Genomic DNA, 20,297 nt, shown 5'->3' with positions numbered 1-20,297 from the left:
GGCAATTTTCAAATGTGCTTCACAAACGACCTTGTACCTAAACTATTTCGAAACTAAGCAGCCATTTGTCCTCCGATTCGGCGCCGCGTTTGTGGGACTCATGTTCCGCGCTGTAGGGGATTTAAAAAAGTGTGTGAGCCGGAGGCAGAGCGCAGAGAGATGCGACAGAGTTGCGAAATTGCAGGCGCGGCTCGAAATGGCTGTTATTTCAAACAGCGTAGCATATTTTAAACCAGCTAATGAGGCTCGGTGGCCGGTCAAGAACATTTTTAGTTTTCGCCATCCCTAGTTAACATTAAGTTGCAACATAGGAGCTGTATAATTTTAGCATTGTTATGCCGACATGCATCGATTAAAAAATGCTCTAAAACTGGACTTATTGTTGCATTGTTACGTTAAGTTGCAACATATGAGCTGTATAATTTTTTTAATTTAAGTTGCAACATAAGCTGTAAAATCAGCATCTGTATTAATGTTCTGCTAATAAATTGTGGCATGTTGCAAAGCAGTGCCATCTCTTGTGTTTTGTATGATTGACATCAACGACTAGTCGACGTTGACTCAACTTTGATGTCATAACAGTCGACTTTAAATAATTTGAAGTCGTTCAACCCCTAATTTCTATATGCCGTGACGTCACCGCACCGCATTTATGTGCGTAGCTCGTCTTTCACGCTTTAGCTATGGTCAGAACTGCAGCATATGTTGTGTCCAGTGCAGTGTACAGAGTAGACCCCGAAAGACTCACATAGGTGTGATACTTGTGGGGTGGTACAGACAGCACAGATAATGTTCATTTAAAAGTAAGTGTATGTCTGCAATTCATTGAACTGACGCCTCACCGGATCAGATTTGTGAAAATAAGCACATACATAACAGCGGACCAGCCACTTTTTTTCAAATTTGGGACATATTTTGCGATTTTATTTTTTATTTTATAATTTAATTAATTATTTTATCATTTAATTAATTAATTTAAAAAAGTCCAAAAATACCTTCCATAAAGTACGGCTTCAGACTTACAATGTGCTTATACCTCAGGCCTCTCTTCAACTGATCCTCACCCTGAAACCATTCATAAAACTCTGTTTATCTATCAACACCTAACACTACATTGTTAAAAAATTCTGTAGAAATGACAGTATTACTGTCAGCTGTTTGCCAGTAACTTATGTAGATTTAAATGTATGTTATTTACTGGCAACATTTTGTTCAAAGTTAAATGAGCATTAAACATTAACAAGTATTTTTATTTATAGAATAAAACTATAAAAAACAGCCTCATGCAAAGCATTCTGGGAACCAAAATATGAAGGAAACAACAGAAAAAGTTTGATTAGGATTTCTGGTTCCCAAAATGCTTTGCATGAGGCTGTTACCTTTTATAGTTTTATTCTGTAAAAACATATCCTTGAAAAGAAATGGAAGCAACAGGGCAGCAGCAGCCAATGAGAGACCTTTAATAAAAAATATGAAATTGCATATTACATATTGTGTCACTTTTTATTGTCATTCTTAGTTTGACATGCTGCATTACCTCTGTGTGCCAAATCCAAATAGGCTTGTTTTGCTTTATGTAATTCGGTACAGATATCAACTCCAACCTGTCTTCTGTGGCACTCATTAATCACTTTCTGTGCCACCAGGCCTAGATTCTTTAGCACGTTTCATTCAATATCTTTCAATTCTTTCAGTATGCTTTGGACCTCAAATGCAAGCTGTTAGAATCCAACATAACAATATTATATTAAATAATATTAAATCTTATTACACTTACCAGGAAACATAACTAACAACTGTTTATAGTTGATATAGAAATATGTGAGTGAACAAAATAGGCTACAGAACAAAAACGTATAAGTTCAGGCAGAGCCAAAAGCCCATTATTAAGGCAGACTAAAACAGTGTGGTCATCCTAATGTTTCACAAAGATTTTGTTGTTGATAAAAAGCATGCGGGTGAAAGTCAAGTTCAGGTAAAGTTACACTGGCTGAAACATTCATCCGCAGTGCGGACACTGCAGATAAACAAAGATAAAACCTTTAAAGCTAAAATATAAAGCTTAACATGTGAACATCACGGTTGTTGGGGTTGCTAGTTATTCTCTGCTGTTTGCTTCTCAGTAGAACTGTAACAGCTTGATATAGATGCAAAATAAAATTCAGTGTTAAAAATTTGTGGTAAAAATATTTAGTGCTAAGTATTAGAATTCAAAATCCAAAGGCACAGTTTTACTCCCATAGGCCTCTTCCTATTCATTTTATTGGTTTTTCTTAGTCTTATAAAATAAAAAGCATTTTAAAATTATAATTGCCCATTAAATCTTGTGGTTCCATACTTTGCTGAACCTGCATCAAACTTCCTTTATCTCGTTGATCTCAAATAGCGCAGGTGATGGGTCGTCGTCGTCAAACTACTATGTTTGAGTGCAACCAAGGCAAACTGTACTCTCCTCGCTCAGTGGATTGCCACCGGCTCAAGCTTGTTCTCCAGGCGGCCACAGGTGACCCATCTTACAAACAACATTAGGAGAATACATGAACAGCACACCGCAGAGAAAGCCGCAAAAGATGAAAAGATTGGGACCATTGGACACCGGTTAACAACGATAACTACCTCGGCGTTACTGTACACCTCATCGATGCCAGCTGGGAACTTCACTCCTTCTCATTAGGTAGGCTACGTTATTTAACTTTAAATTACATAATTTAATTATTTAGCCAATTAATTACCACGACACCACAAATTACCACAACATTATGTTTGCTTCTTGATGATTGCTAGTTGTTTACTACTAGCAGTAAACTTATTCTGATCTACTTTGTCCTTTAGGTGTGATGAAAATCACTTTGCAGAAGCGTCTGCCAGGCAGTTTCTAGACGTCGCTAATCAGTGGGGGATAGCTGACAAAATCAGCACTATTGGAACAGACAGCGCTCCTAATATGGTGGCAGCAGGGAGGATACTGCCATTCGAGCGTTTGCCCTGTGTTGCGCATGTTGTACAGAGAGCTATTGTAATGTCACTTCGGGAAGGTGGTTTTGATGGTGTACTTGCTAAGTGCTAAAGAGGTTGGACATTTCAAACATAGTCTGGCCAACTCAGACGAGCTGAATGTCCAGCAAGCCTCCCTTGGACAAGTTCAGGAGCCACTCGTGCAAGATGTTCCAACAGGGTGGAATTCCACCCTCGAGATGATCAAACGCGTGAGGCGCAACAGAGACGCACTACACACAACGCTGTCTCAGCAGAAGCACAATCTGACCCTCCCAACAGTTGCTGAATATGAGAAGTTGGCAAAGCTAGAGAAACTGCTTGAGCCATGCAGGTATGGTCAACAAAGATAGCGTGTTCATGAATTGGCATACAAGTTCTTTTAAATGTCACGTTGTCACATGTCCTTAAATGTAATGTGATTAAGAACTTTAAAAATATGTAATATGAGTTAAATAAATCCGTCATTAATTATTTATTGCTCTGTGTGTGTGTGTGTGTGTGTGTGTGTGTGTGTGTGTGTGTGTGCGTGTATGTGTGTCTGTCTGTCTGTCTGTCTGTATAGGTACATCACTGAGCTCCTTTGTGATGATAAGTATGTATCCTGCTCTGTGGTTCTACCTGCCCTGTGCCACCTCCAGCACACGATGAAGATCTCAGACGATGATCCTGCCTATATTGTGCAATTCAAGGCTGCCTTTACCAAGGACCTCAACCAGCAGGGGGAGAAAATAAACCTGAAATGGCTTAAGGTATGTCAGACTGACCAGAAGATAACTGCATTGTTTGACCATTATAGACTGTTAAGCCAGTAGATCGGTCAATGAATAGATGAATAAATCATAAAGAAATATTGAGGTTGGACTTGGAAAGTGAAACTTTTATCAATCAATAATAATAATTTTTTATTAATCAAAGGTGGCGACTGCTCTAGATCCACGATTTAAGGACCTCAAGTGCTTGCCCAGAGCAGAGAGGGAGCCAGTGTGGGCAAAGCTAAGTGAGAAGGGAGAAGAACCTGCTTTGCAGCCACTCAGGGAGGAGAACCCTGAGCCACCCAAGAAGAAAACCGCCCTGCTACTGATAGGATCAGACTCAGAATCAGATGAGGAGACACCTTAAGACAGTACTGTGGAGAGGTACAAGGTAGAGCCCAGTGCCAGTCTAGATGAGTGTCCACTGAAGTGGTGGTCGGAGCACACTGCTGTCTATGGTAAGATGGCCCAATTGCACGTAAAGATGTCACACGGTGACGATGTTTTAGGGGGCAGAACTATAAATGGGGAAGATTAGTTCCACCCGGAAGTGTTCCCACCCGGACGGCAAAGCGGAGACACCGGAACTTCGGGTAAGTGCTGCGAGGCAAATTAAGCTTGATCTAACGCAGGTGTGAGTGATGAACGTAGCGACTGGGGATTGGAGGATGTACAGACGGAGAGAGATATAAAAAGGAGCTTCAAACACGAAGGAGGGAGTTCATTTTGTTGTTGTTCGTGGCAGCTGTGTTGCGCTGTTGAACCGTTCCAGTGTTGCAGAGAGAGGATCTGGGCTAAGTCACGCTGGTAGCAGTAGGAATTTATGGTTTGCTGGTAACGAAACAAAGAAGGAAAAGGAGCCAGAGGCTGAGTATACGATTCATTGTAGATTTTGGGAAACGAATTGCTCTATGTACATCATTGATGTGTGTGCAATGTTGTTAGAGAACGACTCACCGTAAGTGTTGCTGAAGGAAATGGTAGCTGTGGATTTACATCTGGGTGAAGAGGAGTTCATCTATTCTAAAGGAGAAGTAAACAAAAGAGAACAGCATTAAACATTGTGAGTACTCAGTGTTCGATACGGTGTGTCATTGTGGAGTTGCCTGTTCAACGTGTATTGTGAGCCTTCAGTGAATAGGACAACGGCCATACCACGGAGTAGAGTGGTGGGAGAGCCGGGAAGTAACGATCCAGAGAGGAGTGAGGGGCCGCAGCAGCGACGTTTTATACCACTGGTCTGCACTGTACCACGCCAAACGGTCCCAAGGACGGTTCAAGGAGGTCGGAGTTGCGACCCTATTTTTCACGTAGAAGTTTGAGGAGTGCTGTGGGTGAGTCTGTGACTTTGCTGTGAGAGTACACTTTAAATTGTTGCAGTGTGATGCTGTGTTGTGTTGTCAGTAGCCCCCTACACTGAATTCGTCGTGAGAGAACGAGAGGTTGTGGAGGCCGGTAAATTAAACTACAGTATATGCTGTGTGTGACCCCTGTATTGGAGCTCCAAGGATAGCGCTCATTTCGTCATCCTTTGGACTTGGCCTGACTCGGTGGAACGGTGGTTAAGGACATTGGTATACCAGACTGTCGTGAGTAAAACAACCATTAAGAAGCACTCTGTGTGTATGTTGTACTGTTGTATACAGGGTGGCGTAGATCAACATCACCTGTTACGGAGCCTCTACAAAGGTGCGCCCCTGTCCAGTTCTCGGTAGTCAAAGTGTAAGAGAGGAGAGGGCAGCGTTCGGCTCGGCGTGACAGTGTTGGATTTCCCCCGCTTGCAGTATCAAAGGCCTTTGGGAAGGTTGTGCCACGACGCTTCGCCATCTTAAGGTTTGGAGCATATCTACCGATTGATTGAAGTGCAGTCACAGTAAGTCCACCATCCACGAACAGTAGCCATTGTTGTAGTTATCTGTTGAATGTCCAAAAGTTACTACTGCTTGGGAGAATCGAGGAGACGTAGTGGCTAAAGCTAATTTACCCCTGTTTCATTTGTAAAGAGCTGCCAGAGTGACTAGTGAAAGCCCCAGCGTCTGCAAAGTAATCCTCTGTGTTACAGCTATAAGCCTACAGCAGGAGAGAGCCTGAGTTTATTACTTGTGAGATACCTACCTGTGTGTGGTCCCGAGTGACTAGTGAAAGTCCCAGCCTCTGCAAAGTAATCCTCTGTGTTACAGTTATAAGCCTACAGCAGGATAGAGCCTGAGGCCATGTTTACATTAGAGCATTTGCGTTTTAAAACGGCATTTTAAAATGAAAACGATATATGGAAGCATATGGGTAGCATAATTCAATTTACAATGTAATATGCAATATGACAATGCAATATGTAAAATGGCAATGCATTTCTGTATTTAAGTTTACATTTTCCATGCTTGTATGTGCAATGCTTGGTGCAAAATAAAAATGAAAATGTAATACTTTAATTTACATTTTCCATTTTCTACAGACCTGTTTTAAATACATATTTTAATTCAATTCAATTCAATTTTATTTATATAGCGCTTTTCACAAAAGTCAATTGTTTCAAAGCAGCTTTACATAAATAGAAGCAGTGAAAAGCACAGAAAACGACAGATAGCACAACAAAATACATGATAGCATGAGCAGTTAAATTTGAGTTGCAAACGGGTCTATATTGTATACCATTTACAGGACCAGGAGAAAACGCCAAAAACATTGCAACCCGACCATACGTGTTAACCCGTTTGACTAAGGCCAGAAGCCCCACTGTCGTCGTTAATGCAGGTTCAGTGGCAAACGGGTCTGTATGGCATACTATTCATAAGACTTACGATAGCGCCAAAATCGCAACCCGACCATACGTGCCAACACGTTTGACTAAGGCTGGAGGCCCCACTGTCGTCGTTAATGCAGGTTCAGTGGCAAACGGGTCTGTATGGCATACTATTCACAAGACACACGAAAGCGCGAAAAACGCAACCCGACCATACATACCAACCCGTTTGACTGAGGCTGGAGGCCCCACTGTCGTCGTTAATGCAGGTTCAGTGGCAAACGGGTCTGTATGGCATACTATTCACAAGACACACGAAAGCACCAAAATCGCAACCCGACCATACGTGCCAAACCATTTGACTAAGGCCGGAAGCCCCACTGTCGTCGTTAATGCAGGTTCAGTGGCAAACGGTGGCAAACTATTTAATGCAATTCATTTTAAGTGTTCATGCAGAAAAGGTTTTTATTTATTTATTTGGTTGGTCTGTGTTATGACCGTGAGTGCTTTGTTCCGTGAAAATAACTATTGCGAGTTAAGAACCTTTACTAGACAAATTATGCGAATGCTTTGTTGAAGAGAAAAGTTTTAAGTCTAGATTTAAAATGATCGACTGTGTCTGATTCTCGGACATCGGTTGGTAAATCATTCCAGAGCTTAGGGGCTAAGTAGGAAAAGGATCTTCCACTTTTAGACACTTTTGATAGTCTAGGGATAATCAATAGGCCAGAATTTTGCGACCGTAGTGTGCGTGATGGATTGTATTCTGATAGTAATTCTCTAAGATATGAGGGTGCTAAGCCATTTAAAGCTTTGTAGGTGATTAGTGATATTTTAAATTGGATGCGATATTTAACTGGTAGCCAGTGTAAAGATGCCAGAATTGGGCTTATGTGGTCATACTTCTTAGATCGAGTAAGTACCCTTGCAGAAGCGTTTTGAACTAGCTGAAGCTTGTTGACCTGATTTGAATGGCATCTCCCGAGTAGCGAGTTACAATAGTCTATTCCAGAGGTCATAAAAGCATGAATAAGCTTCTCTGCGTCAGATGTAGACAGTATATGGCGTATTTTTGAGATATTTCTAAGATGGAAGAATGCTGTGCGGCAGACGTTGGCGATATGACTATCAAAGGATAAGTTGCTGTCGAACATCACACCTAAGTTCCTAACCGTGGAAGATGGCACCACAGTACAGCCATCTATGTGCAATTTGTAATCTGACATATTATGTTTGTAGCGATTTGGTTCAATAATAAGTACCTCTGTCTTATTGGAGTTGAGCTTAAGAAAGTTATGTGCCATCCAGTCACTAACATCGCTAATGCAGTCTTTTAGCTTAGAAAACGTGTGTGTTTCGCTGGGATGCGAGGAGATGTAAAGCTGGGTATCATCCGCATAGCAGTGAAAACTTATGTTATGTTTCCTGATAATGTCTCCTAGGGGTAACATGTATAACGAGAACATGCTTTAATGCTTTAGAAGTTGCAAAATTAAAATGGAAATGTATTACCCGAACTGATATAATGTGTTTCACATGGTCAAGCAAAAACTGTAGCAAAATTATAATTTAAATGTAATTCTCCCTAAATGCATTTACATTAACAGGTGGGAAACTTGGGATTGCATTTTCATTTACATAGAGCGCAACGGATGTAGCAAAATTAAATTGGAAATGTATTAGCTGGATTGATTAGATTTGCTTTACATGGTCAAGCAAAAACTGTAGCAAAATGATCGTTTAAATGTAATTTTCCCTGAATGCATTTACATTTACGGGTGGGAAACTTGGGATTGCATTTTCATTTACATAGAGCGCAACGGATGTAGCAAAATTCAATTGAAAATGCATTCCGAGTTGACCACGCCCCCGCCCCGTGAATCACTGCGTCAAGGCGGGCCAACAACTCCCATTGCCTGGCCTCTCACGTGGGAAACATTTCGGCAGCAGGGCTGATTGAGAGTGTTATATTCGCTGACCGATTAAGTGAAGCATAAACAGAGAAATATTAGTGTTTATGAAGATTATTACGTGTCTGCTTTCACACTCTGTTTGCAGTTCGCTGCAGCTGCTGATCGCTGCTTTTGCCTATAAAATGATCGCGTGATTGACACTTCCTGCGGAAAAGCGCAAAAACAATATAACAGATCATCCTTTTTTTTTCACAAAACAATATACTTTAGATATTATTTGATAGACTAGTAAGTGTGGATTAATGATGTTTAAAATCTCTAGCCTGGTGGTCAGGACATGAATGGACCAAATCAGCAGATTAGCAAAGGTTTATTTATCTCCACATATATCATAAATAAAAATTAGCAGTGTAACTTTGCGATATACTTCTTTATATTTCCTACTATGTATATATGATTTCCATATTATAGACGAGAGTATTCAACGGCAATAAACATCTCATATGGCAATAAATATAATAAACATAATAAATATTTTTGGCAGATTGATTACGGTTTGTATTACCCTAGGTTTTTTTTTTTGACCATCACAGTTCAAATAAACCCTAACTGTTACATATGTAGTGTATGTATTTTTACGTTGAAAACATTGTTCAAATCTTTTTTATATAATTTTAAAATACAGAAAACAGCACGGAGTGAAAAAAGGTAGACAGACTGAACTTCTTAGTTTGACATGTTTTGTGAAGAAGAAGAACCATTATCTGTTCTGGTAAAATCTGTTCTTTCACAATAATGCAATAATGGATTATCATTTAACAAGAATAACCATTTTACTACATTAAGGCTTAACTATGGTTTCAGAAAATCTGTAGTAAACAAGTTTTGTTGTTGTTGTTGCTTTAAGGTCAAACTTTAAGGTTCATTTTCGTAAGGGTCTAAGACAGAGTCATTGTTTTACTGTTTGCCGTTAAACGACCATCTCCACCAGCAATCCGGTTCTTACCAGAACACTGCATGTAAAAATTGTTGATCTGCATTTCGTTTCATATTCTCCATGTCTGTCTCTTGTATCAGTAAAACTTCAGTATAGTAACATTTAACTAATCTGTCATGATGCGAGCGAGGCATGTCTAAGGTGTAAACAATCAGAGGGAAATCACAGATTATTTACGCTACCAGATTGTTTTTAACATGGATCCTGATGGATGTCTGTTTTATATATTTATGTTTGAGTAGGCTATTGTTGTGTTTAAATATTGTTGTAATATTTGTTTAAATTTAATTAGCTTATTGCGAAATACAGAATAGGCCATTTTAAACGTAATTTTTCTTCATACGTTTTGTTTGCTTCTTTAAAACGAATTTCATTTTAATCTCTGTTTTGTTAATAACTTTTGTGGATATAAATAAATGGAACATTAAAAGTAGTGAATAAGATAAGTGGACCCTAGCCACAGGTCAGTATAGCCTTCCATTCATTACGCTTCTGCTAGGATGAAAGTGTATAAAAGTACAGAAAGTTAAATGTACGTTTGGTCTGATCGGGTCAATATGCTAATGTCCGGGTGTGCAAGACTAGTCGATCTGCAATACTTATTCGAAAAGAAACAAAATCTATTCAAAAAATTTTTAACGTGTCACTGCAAGGTATTGTAATATAGAATGGTCATTTAATGCGCTATCACTTCATTTGTTTTATTTTATGTAAAGAAGTAGTATACCTGAAAATTATTTTGTATGTATTTCTGATTGTTTTGGCCATTCAGGTGGTCGCAGTAACCTATTTCGAGATTTAACACCGCTGCTGGGTTTTCTGATTTCACTTGCTCGTGTGTTATTTAGACGTGCGCATCATGAGAAATTATCCTCTTTTTAACGATAAAACAGAAGAGCTCACCGAGACTGAGAATGTAACGAAACTTAGATTATTATATGCAGTGCTCTGGTTATGAACCGAATTGCTGGAGATGCAAACAGTAAAACAAGCAATGACGCCGTCTTAGACCCTTTCGAAAATTTATCATAGTTTGACTATAGGTAAAGCCAAAATCATGGTTACAACAAGATGGTTTTGAAAACCAACCACACAAGAGCTTTAAAAAAAACTTAAACCTTACTGTAGTAAAACCATGGTTATTCTTGTTAGATGATAATCTATTATTGCATAATTGTTAAAGACTTTCACCGGAACAGGTAATGTTTATTCTTCTTCACAATAACATGTCAAACTAAATAAAGAAGTAGTCTGTTATAGCTTATAAACCTTTTATCATTCGCACCGTGCGAGGTTTTAACGCCATTATCTTTATTTTAAAATCATTTTAAATAATGTACAATGTTTTCAACGTAAAAATACATTCACATATATGTAACAGTCAGTGTTTATTTGAACTGTGATGAAATGTTCACGGTAGAAACATCCGTAGGCTACTTGCATGCGAAGACAGCCAAAGACAGGACAGTGCGGGGTGAACTAGCGTCTGATAATGCAGACAATTCGGTGAGAGGATCAAACAACGCTGTTGTTCTGTCACCTACAGACACGTAATAATCTCCATAAACACTAATATCTCTCTGTTTATGCTTCACTTAATCGGTCAGCAAATATAACACTCTCAATCAGCCCTGCTGCCGCCATGTTTCCCACGTGAGAGGCCAGGCAATGGGAGTTGTTGGCCCGCCTTGACGCAGTGATTCACGGGTGCGGGGGCGTGGTCAACTCGGAATGCATTTTCAATTGAATTTTGCTACATCCGTTGCGCTCTATGTAAATGAAAATGCAATCCCAAGTTTCCCACCCGTAAATGTAAATGCATTCAGGGAGAATTACATTTAAATTATAATTTTGCTACAGTTTTTGCTTGACCATGTGAAACACATTATATCAGTTCGGGTAATACATTTCCATTTTAATTTTGCAACTTCTAAAGCATTAAAATATGTATTTAAAACAGGGCTGTAGAAAATGGAAAATGTAAATTAAAGTATTACATTTTCATTTTTATTTTGCACCAAGCATTGCACATACAAGCATGGAAAATGTAAACTTAAATACAGAAATGCATTGCCATTTTACATATTGCATTGTCATATTGCATATTACATTCTAAATTGAATTATGCTACCCATATGCTTCCATAACGATCCTCGTTTATACTGGCATTTTAAAAAGAATCTTCATCCACACTATACACCACCATAAACGCATGAAACATGACCAATCACGTAACTGGGCATGCGCATAAAAGTGTAAAATAACTTATTACTCTAATAATAGCTTACCTTTGCACGTTTATGCAGCCTAGGGGTGTGCCATATTGTCAAAAAGTCATACATGGGTCCTTTGCTGGCAACTATAACAGACACTATTTTTGAACCTATAAAAATGTGTTTGGGAAAGTCTTATACTGTTCTTTTTCCCCCTACAACATATTAATATGATTAATAGGTTAATTTTGATTTTATAACTAAACAGAAAAGTCTTTATGATTTAAAAAGAAAGCATTCAAGTGAACAGTACTAAACAGTAGCGAACTTGAAGCAAAAATAAATTTCAGCAAATGCAAACTTCAATCAAGCATAGTAAGAGGTGAAGTATTGCTTTAGCCTACAAGAAATGCTTATTGCATTAATTTTTTAAAGTGTGCGAGGTCCGTGCACGTTCTCCGCTAGCAACACACAAATAGCTAAAAGCCAAGCGCCTAAACGAGCATTATATTAATGACGTTGAGTTTATTGTTTTTATTAATTTATATTCACAAAACTTATAAACAAAACATTGATTAAAATGAAGAGACAAATTATCTGAAATGAAATTCATTTTAAAGTAGCAAACAAAACTTATATTAAACTGGAAAATAATGTCTGACTCATTACAATTCTCCCTTCATATTGGCCTTTGCAACGCCTATATGGAGTTTAAAATTACAGTCTATCTTTCGTAAGCTAACTAAATTTAAACAAAACATTAACACATTAAACCCAACAATACTCAAACATTAATATAAAACAGACATTATCTATAAGGATACATGTTAAAATAATCCGATATAGCGTTCATAATAGCTGGTTGGTAGATGTCTACTATTTTTGGCAAAACCTCCGTTGCAAACCAACATTTACATGAATAAAATAATTTTTACTTTGAAAATGATGCGCTGTCACGTTAACGTCAGCTGTTCGTTTACATAAGACTCCGTCTACGTTCATTTACACTCAGAGCAACGTCTGAGTTCTCAAACTAAAACAGGGTCTTCAGCGTTTGCGAACGAATCCGTTTATGAGGGTCGAAAACGGTGATGTAGTGTAGATGAAAGGCGTAAACGTAGCAAAAGTAACGCGTTTTATAGCATAAACGCATTAATGTAAACATAGCCTGAGTTCATTTCCTGTGAGACACCTACCTGTGTGTGGCTCCCGAGTGACCAGTGTATTCCCAGTGTCTGCAAAGTAATCCTCTGTGTTACAGCTATAAGCCTACAGCAGGAGAGAGCCTGAGTTCATTACCTGTGGGATACCTACCTGTGTGTTGTCCCGAGTGACCAGTGAAAGCCCCAGCGTCTGCTAAGTAATCCTCTGTGTTACAGCTATAAGCCTACAGCAGGAGAGAGCCTGAGTTCATTACATGTGAGATACCTACCTGTGTGTGGTCCCGAGTGACCAGTGTAAGTCCCAGTGTCGGCAAAGTAATCCTCTGTGTTACAGCTAGAAGCCTGCAGAAGGAGAGAGCCTGAGTTCAATACTTGTGAAGTACTTACCTGCATGCTGCTACGATTACCTGGGCGAGAGAGAGAAAGTCCCAGTGTTGCATACCTAATCCTCTGTGTTACAGCTAGGAGCCTGCAGACGGAGAGAGCCTGAGTCCAATACTTGTGAAGTACTTACCTGTTATGCCACTACGATTACCTGGGTGAGAGAGAGCAAGTCCCAGCGTTGCCTAATCCTCTGTGTTACAGCTAGAAGCCTACAGAGGGAGAGAGCCTGAGTCCAATACTGGTGAACTACTTACCTGCATGCCGCTACGATTACCTGGGTGAGAGAGAGAAAGTCCAAGTGTTGCATACCTTATCCTCTGTGTTACAGCTAGAAGCCTGCAGACAGAGAGAGCCTGAGTCCAATACTTGTGAAGTACTTACCTGTTATGCCACTACGATTTCCTGGGTGAGAGAGAGAAAACCCTAGTGTCTGTATAAATACTCCCCTGTGTTACAGCTAAAAGCCTGCAGAAGGAGAGAGCCTGAGTTCAATACCTGTGAAGTATTACCTCTACGCCATCCAAAGTCACCAGGTACCTTTGCTAGGTCGTGTACAAAAATATTGAACCCTTCTTTTAATCTGCCTCCAGGAGAAGAGGAGGGCGCCACGGGATCAACAAAACAAGGCGGAGGAGCCTTGCCCGTTCGTCCCTGTCTCAGTGGTGTCTTGGACCCCTGACACCTGGCCCCCTCTCCCTCCCCTGTCACAGCCCACCTGGAGGGCAGGACGAGAACCTTTGTTTTAATTTTACCCTTCCCCAGTTTCCCATACCTTTTTGAATAAATAAAATAAAATTATATTTTAAACTGACTTACACTTGTGTTGTCTGGTCATTGGGTTGGCTTTGGGATCCCTTCGAGGTGGAAACTAGAGGAAGGGGCGCGGCTTGTTTACATCAGTGGTCCGCCCCGACCTGTGACAAATACTTGGGGACTCCTGCAACAACTGTCCCGAGCGAGATACTTTTTTCTTTAGCAGGCCATATTGTGCAGAAGAGGAGATCTAGTTTGTCAGAAGAGGAGATCTAGTTTGTCATGTGAACAAGCTGGTCTGCCTGAGTGACTGGTGGAAAAAGGAGAAATAGAGCTTGGACTGATAAAAGTAAATATACTCTTAAGGTACTAGTTATCAAAAATTATGGTGACCATACGTGCCATCCCTTACGAAAATTAACCATAGTTTTATTGTGGTAAAAGTGTAGTAACCATGGTTTTTTGGTGTATTGATTACTAGCAGCAAAACGCTTAGGTTACTCACGTAACCCCGGTTCCCTGAAATAACGGGAACGAAGCATTGCGTCAGTTAGCTGACGCTATGGGGGAAACTCCTGTTTACTCCATGACTGAAGCCTATTGGTTAACGTCTGTACAAAGTACAGACCAATGACGTTTGAACCCGCGCGCGGGAGGAACGCGTCCTTATATAAGCGCGGTTCAATCGTCAGGAGCTCATTATATTCGACTGAAGCGCGCAGCCGAATAACACTCGCTGCGTAGACGTTTGTAGCACGGCAAGAGACGCAATGCTTCGTTCCCGTTATTTCAGGGAACCGGGGTTACGTGAGTAACCTAAGCGTTCCCTTTCAATACGGTTCACTTCGCATTGCGTCAGTTAGCTGACGCTATGGGGGAACGTAATCCCATCACGCCGTGCATACACAACGTACTGAAGTGCCTTACCGGAGAGACACTGCGTGTGGCCCTATACCCGGCATATTCACAGCTTAAAAAGCAAATGTGTAAGCACCATATAAATTGTTGACGCGCACACGGTGGGGTTTTAAACGCACCGGGGGCACATAACATAGCACAAGACGGCGAGGTACCGAGCGCGCCGCGGCTGTGCGAGATAAGTAAATTCAGAGTCACGTTGGTGAGCTCGCTGAGCGCACCGTGGTGTACACATAAAACGCATGAGCGTGCATGATTGAGCCGAGAGAACCTGCGCTCGTAGGGCAGGGACGTCTAAGCTGTACAATCTGACAACGTAGACGGCGAAGACTAGCCGGCCGCGTAGCAGATATCAAATATAGATATAGATACCCCTGTAGACCAAGTTCATGAAGAAGCCAAACTCGCAGAGAGTGGGCTCTATATAGGACATAGCTCATAGAGGGGCGTGAGCCAGTGCGATGGTTTCAACGATCCATCTAAATAACCACTGTTAGCAACAGACATACGTAGTGAGTGATCTGCGAAGCTCACGAACGGCCGATCTGACTATAATATGCGGCAGAACGGTTCGTAGCGTGGGATTATACAGATACCACAATAGTGTGAACCCAGGTGCACCCTCGAGCGCATCGGGATGCATATAGGTAGTATTATAGTGCACAGATCGGTGAGCTTTCCAAGCGCGCCGTAAATGTGTATTGACTATAAATTGCACGGGCACAGGTGAACACTTGAATACATCGTGAATGCATATAGATGAATCAGAGTGTTATAATGCACAGGCCGGCAAGATTCTCGAGCGCGCCGTCATGTGTTCTGATAATAAATTGTGCGCACACGGGTGAACTCTTCAGTGCACCGTGAATGCGTATAGATAAATCAGTGCACAGAACGCGCCGTGAATGTGTACAAATAAGATTGATGAACGTAACGGTGGGCACCCAACGCACCGTGAACGTACACAGATGAACAACAATGTATGTGTCACAAATCATAACACAGCTGTGTATACAGGTGAGCTTTCCCAAGCGCATCTTATTGTATACCAAAATGTTATAGCGTGTACATGTGAGCTTCTCTAAGCGCACGGTGGACGCATATAATTAAAAACCATATCGTGCATACAGGTGAGCTCATGGGCGCACCTTTAATGCAACAAACCTCAGTAGTGCGAAGCAGGGATGTCGAAGCTGTAAACTGACAACGTGGACGGCGGGGACCAGCCGGCCGTGTCACAATTGTCAAAGGAGAAACCTCTAAGACCATGCCCATGCTCTAAGACAAGTGAGCATAATTGTCACGGGAGGTGATAACGTCAACGATCCATAAATAGCCTGTATTGACAGGTGCTCTAGTGAGTGATCTGTGACGCAGATGAACAGCTGATCGTCTGATGTACGTCAGACGTATGTGTCATCCAGGACCTTGGACAGTTCCAGAGCGCTGTGCCTCGGGCACCGTCCGCATCTGAGAAATGACAGGCTTATGAATAAAGTGAATGGCCAGCCGTAAAAGCATGGTTCGCTGTTACCGCCGCCGTCCGCATCTGAGAGATGACAGGCTTGTGAATTAAATGAATGGTCGGTCGTAAAAGCGTGGTTCGCTGTTATCACGGCCACATAGATATAGGTAGGGGAGAGAGCCGCCGTGCCTCTGTAGTGAGGAGAAAAGTGTTCCACCCACGATTCGCGGGGGGTATTGACTTTCAAATGTCACTAGACAGAATGGATCAGACTTTGCATAGGGACGCCTCGTGAAAGGGGTCCTAGCAGCTTGTGTCAATGTGTCATAAGGCACGTTATGTAGGTCGTGTCCCACGGATGCCATCTCCGCACGCCCATCGTAATGGGTTAATATTGGTAGTTTAAGCATGAGATGCGTATCACTCTGATTGAACATAGCTTATAAAGCGATGCAATGAGTTTATAAAGGAGATGACTCGTCAGCTTGTTCAGGGGGCGAGATCTCAGTCTGGTTCGGTAAATAATGAAACCACCGTAGATTGCCCGACCGCATTATCACAATAACACGGTCGAGAGTGCTGCAGTGCTAAATCATCCTCTTAATGTACCGTATTCACAGTACAAGGTGATTTATATGAGACAAACGGCGTTCCACGCGCCGAAGGCTGATTGCCGTCGTAAAGCGTGTTCAACCCACAGCAAATGCTGGGCTAGCTCGTAATGACAGCACTTCATGCAGCAGTGTGTAACTTAAGCAAGCTTCCCGGCCGTCAGCTCGGGGCGGGACCTTTGCTTAGTCAAACTGAAGTGGACTTATGAACAATGCCACGATATTCAGCTTTCTGAGGCTCGTTAGAGGGGTACGTGCGCCCGTCTTAAACGAGATGCCGCGCGCGTCTGACTGTGCGCGCGCTTTAAGCTTTGAAACTTATTGTGGCGGGTAGCAAGCTCACTTGAGGTTGATATTACCCTTAATATCTCCGAGTATTGGAGCGGAGGTGTGAGCGTCTTCGGATCCGCTAATATAAATCAGCTATATGGCCGAAAAACGTCATAAACCGCTTGGCTGTAAGCCTTTGAGTAGCCGTCCGGAGAGGGCGCGATTCAAACGCTTGGAGCCATGCAAAAGTCTGAGGCTGTCCTTCCTCTAGGAAGAGAGAATAACAGCCGTAAGACCGTGCTCGTTTGCGCCATCAGCATCGTAGCGGAGAAACTGAGGTGGGCTGCGAGCGAATTTGGCAGAAAGGTGTTAGAGACACCGTACAGTCGTGGGGTGTCAATACACAGTATATGGCCAAACCGGGGTTTTTTCGGCTAGCGTCGATAGAATTATGGACAGCGGGCCGTGTGTGCGTATTACTGATTGCTTGTCAGTAAGGCGATAAAGTGTTTAGAGACACCGTACAACCGTGGGTGTCAACACACAGTATAGTAAGCACGGAAATTACTCTTTTTAGAGGAATTAAATACCGTTCGCCACTATAGTGAGGTCGCATAGCCGACAGTATTACACAGTATGTTTGGATAAACAGCACACAGAAAACATTTCAGGGCAGTCCAGCCGAGGCGCGACATAACCCCTTTTTCCCAGACAGTTTCGTTCTCTGTTGATGCAGCTATGCTGCGGAGACCAGAGCTCAGCCGTTCAGGTGCACAAGCCTCAGTAGTGACGGTGACCGAACGGCTCACGGAGCAGGGTAGTATGTCTAGGTAGTTTAATGTCAGACTGAACCCATCGCAGAGAGGAAGTCTGCCGCGAGGCCTGCGGTTTTGCCGTTTATTAAAAGGGCAGAAAAACCGGGTATATATATATAAGAATGTACCAATATTCAGCGCACTGATATAGGACGGGACTGAATAAAGGGAGGTTTTCGGGCCTCAGTATATTATAAACAAATCCGTTCTGCCTCTGATTCCGTCTAAACCAGAGAGAAATTACCAGGCAGACGAAAAATTAGCTATCTGAAGTGAGATCGGCTCAGGCCAGTAAAGCTCTATAATAAGTGTTTTAGCGCTCCAATAGAGGCGTGTCCGCCTTATCGAGCAGACGAATGAGATCATGCCGCTCCAGGAGGGGAGGGGCATGAAGCTCTCTTATAATGAGTGTTCTTGGTGCTCCAATAGCGGCGAATCGGCCCTATCGAGCAGACGAATGAGATCGCGCCGCTCCAGGAGGGGAGGGGCATGAAGCTCTGTAATCGTTGAACACTGGACAGCTGCATTTAGAGGCAGCGAGCCGTAATACCGCGTGCTAGCTAAGCCGTTAAGAGACCTCACCACTGTGGGGAAAGGAGCGAGGGACTCCGCGAGCGTGGAGCACGAGTGGCTGTGCTATGACAGAGACAGGGGCAGACCGCCCGTGTTTGCTTGTCGTATGCATCTATCCAGGTCTACGGTTCCCCGCTTGTTCATCTCAACAAGAGAGGAACGGCAGAGGGGAGCAGCAACACAGACAGAACAGCCATGCGTCGTGACGGTATCACCCGATGCAGATTATATCACCCGATGGGGATTAATATATGTGCCAGAGATCTCGCCACTGAATGTGAAAGGAGCGAAGGGACTCTGTAAGCATGAACGGTTGCGGTGTGACAGAACACAGGGGGGGTTAGTCCGTGTGTGCTTGTCTATGCATCCATCTAGTCTCATGGCTCGCCGTGTGTTCATCCCGGCGAGAGAGGAACAGCAGGGGGAGCACGAAACATGGAAAAGACAACCAAAGCATAAGCGCGGTCCCGGCGTGGGAGGTGCCAGACCGGTAACGCGCTCGGAGGAAATTCATAGCAGAGAGGCTCACCGAGCCGCTGTGCTGGACGCTATTACAACAGCGCCTGCTCTTTTAGCTTATAGCTTTATATTAAAAATATTGATCTTACCGGGCGGCCGCAGGGGAGACCTCGTCAGGCGTGTGTCCGCTGCACAGGGCTCGAACCACGGCAAGCGAAGGCTATCTTCGGTTCTCGGCCGGAAAGCGGCAGGGGAAGACGCTAGACCTGGACTCTGCTATCTTCGGTTCTCAGCCGGAAAACGGCAGGGGAAGACGCTAGGCCTGGACTCCGCTGCAGGGCTTTTGTCAACGGCGAGGTAAGGCTTCTTCTTTTTCTTCGGAGCAGCGAGAGGTTCGCGCTGAAGGAGAAAATAATGAGCTCCTGACGATTGAACCGCGCTTATATAAGGACGCGTTCCTCCCGCGCGCGGGTTCAAACGTCATTGGTCTGTACTTTGTACAGACGTTAACCAATAGGCTTCAGTCACGGAGTAAACAGGAGTTTCCCCCATAGCGTCAGCTAACTGACGCAATGCGAAGTGAACCGTATTGAAAGGGAACCATGATTTTACAACACTAACTATGGTTTTTGAAAACCATGATTGTCAAAACCATGGTGATTTTGTAGTTACTATGGTTTTACTACAGTAACCATGGTTTTTTGGTTTTAACTGTAGTAAAACCATGGTTAATTTTCGTAAGGGATTCTTCCCGGACGCATCCCGTCCAGGATTTCTGTGTGTCTTTTGGAAGTCGTATTTGTTGACCGCATACGTCATTCAGTTAAAAACATAAGATATACAATCGTAGTTTCATTCTTACCTTAAAATGTAACGGTTGTTTTTCTGTAATTATAATAATAATAATCCTCTATGACGTATGCGGTCGACAAATACGACTTCCGAAAGACGAACACAAAATCCTGGACAGGATGCGTCCGGGAAGAATGGCACGTATGGTCACCCTATCAAAAATATTTACTTAAGTAAATGTAACTGTAACGGTTATATCCTTAGTTGTATGTGTTTGCCCTTGTGTTTCATTGTTTGCACCTGTTAATTGTTTCATCATCATCATTAGTGTCTACCCCTGCTTTAGTTCAGTCCTCAGCATATGTTATCCATAAATTACTTATACTTTAAATGTGACTCTGAGTCAATTTTCAATCAAGGGTAAATTTTATTGAAAATTATTTGGCGAGATACAACTATTTTAAAATTAAGAAAATCACCTT

At 42.3% G+C, this 20,297-nt stretch overlaps 1 pseudogene; it reads left to right on the top strand.

Moving 5' to 3' along the window:
• The first annotated feature begins 1,952 nt into the window (after positions 1-1,952).
• Positions 1,953-20,297, top strand: part of LOC141282318 (E3 SUMO-protein ligase ZBED1-like) — a 33,786-nt pseudogene continuing 15,441 nt past the window's right edge.

This window comes from Paramisgurnus dabryanus, chromosome 6 (genome assembly GCF_030506205.2).
Source record: "Paramisgurnus dabryanus chromosome 6, PD_genome_1.1, whole genome shotgun sequence".
NCBI classification, from domain to species: domain Eukaryota; kingdom Metazoa; phylum Chordata; class Actinopteri; order Cypriniformes; family Cobitidae; genus Paramisgurnus; species Paramisgurnus dabryanus.
Note: the sequence above shows the minus strand (reverse complement) of the source record. Positions and strands in the feature narration are given on the sequence as shown.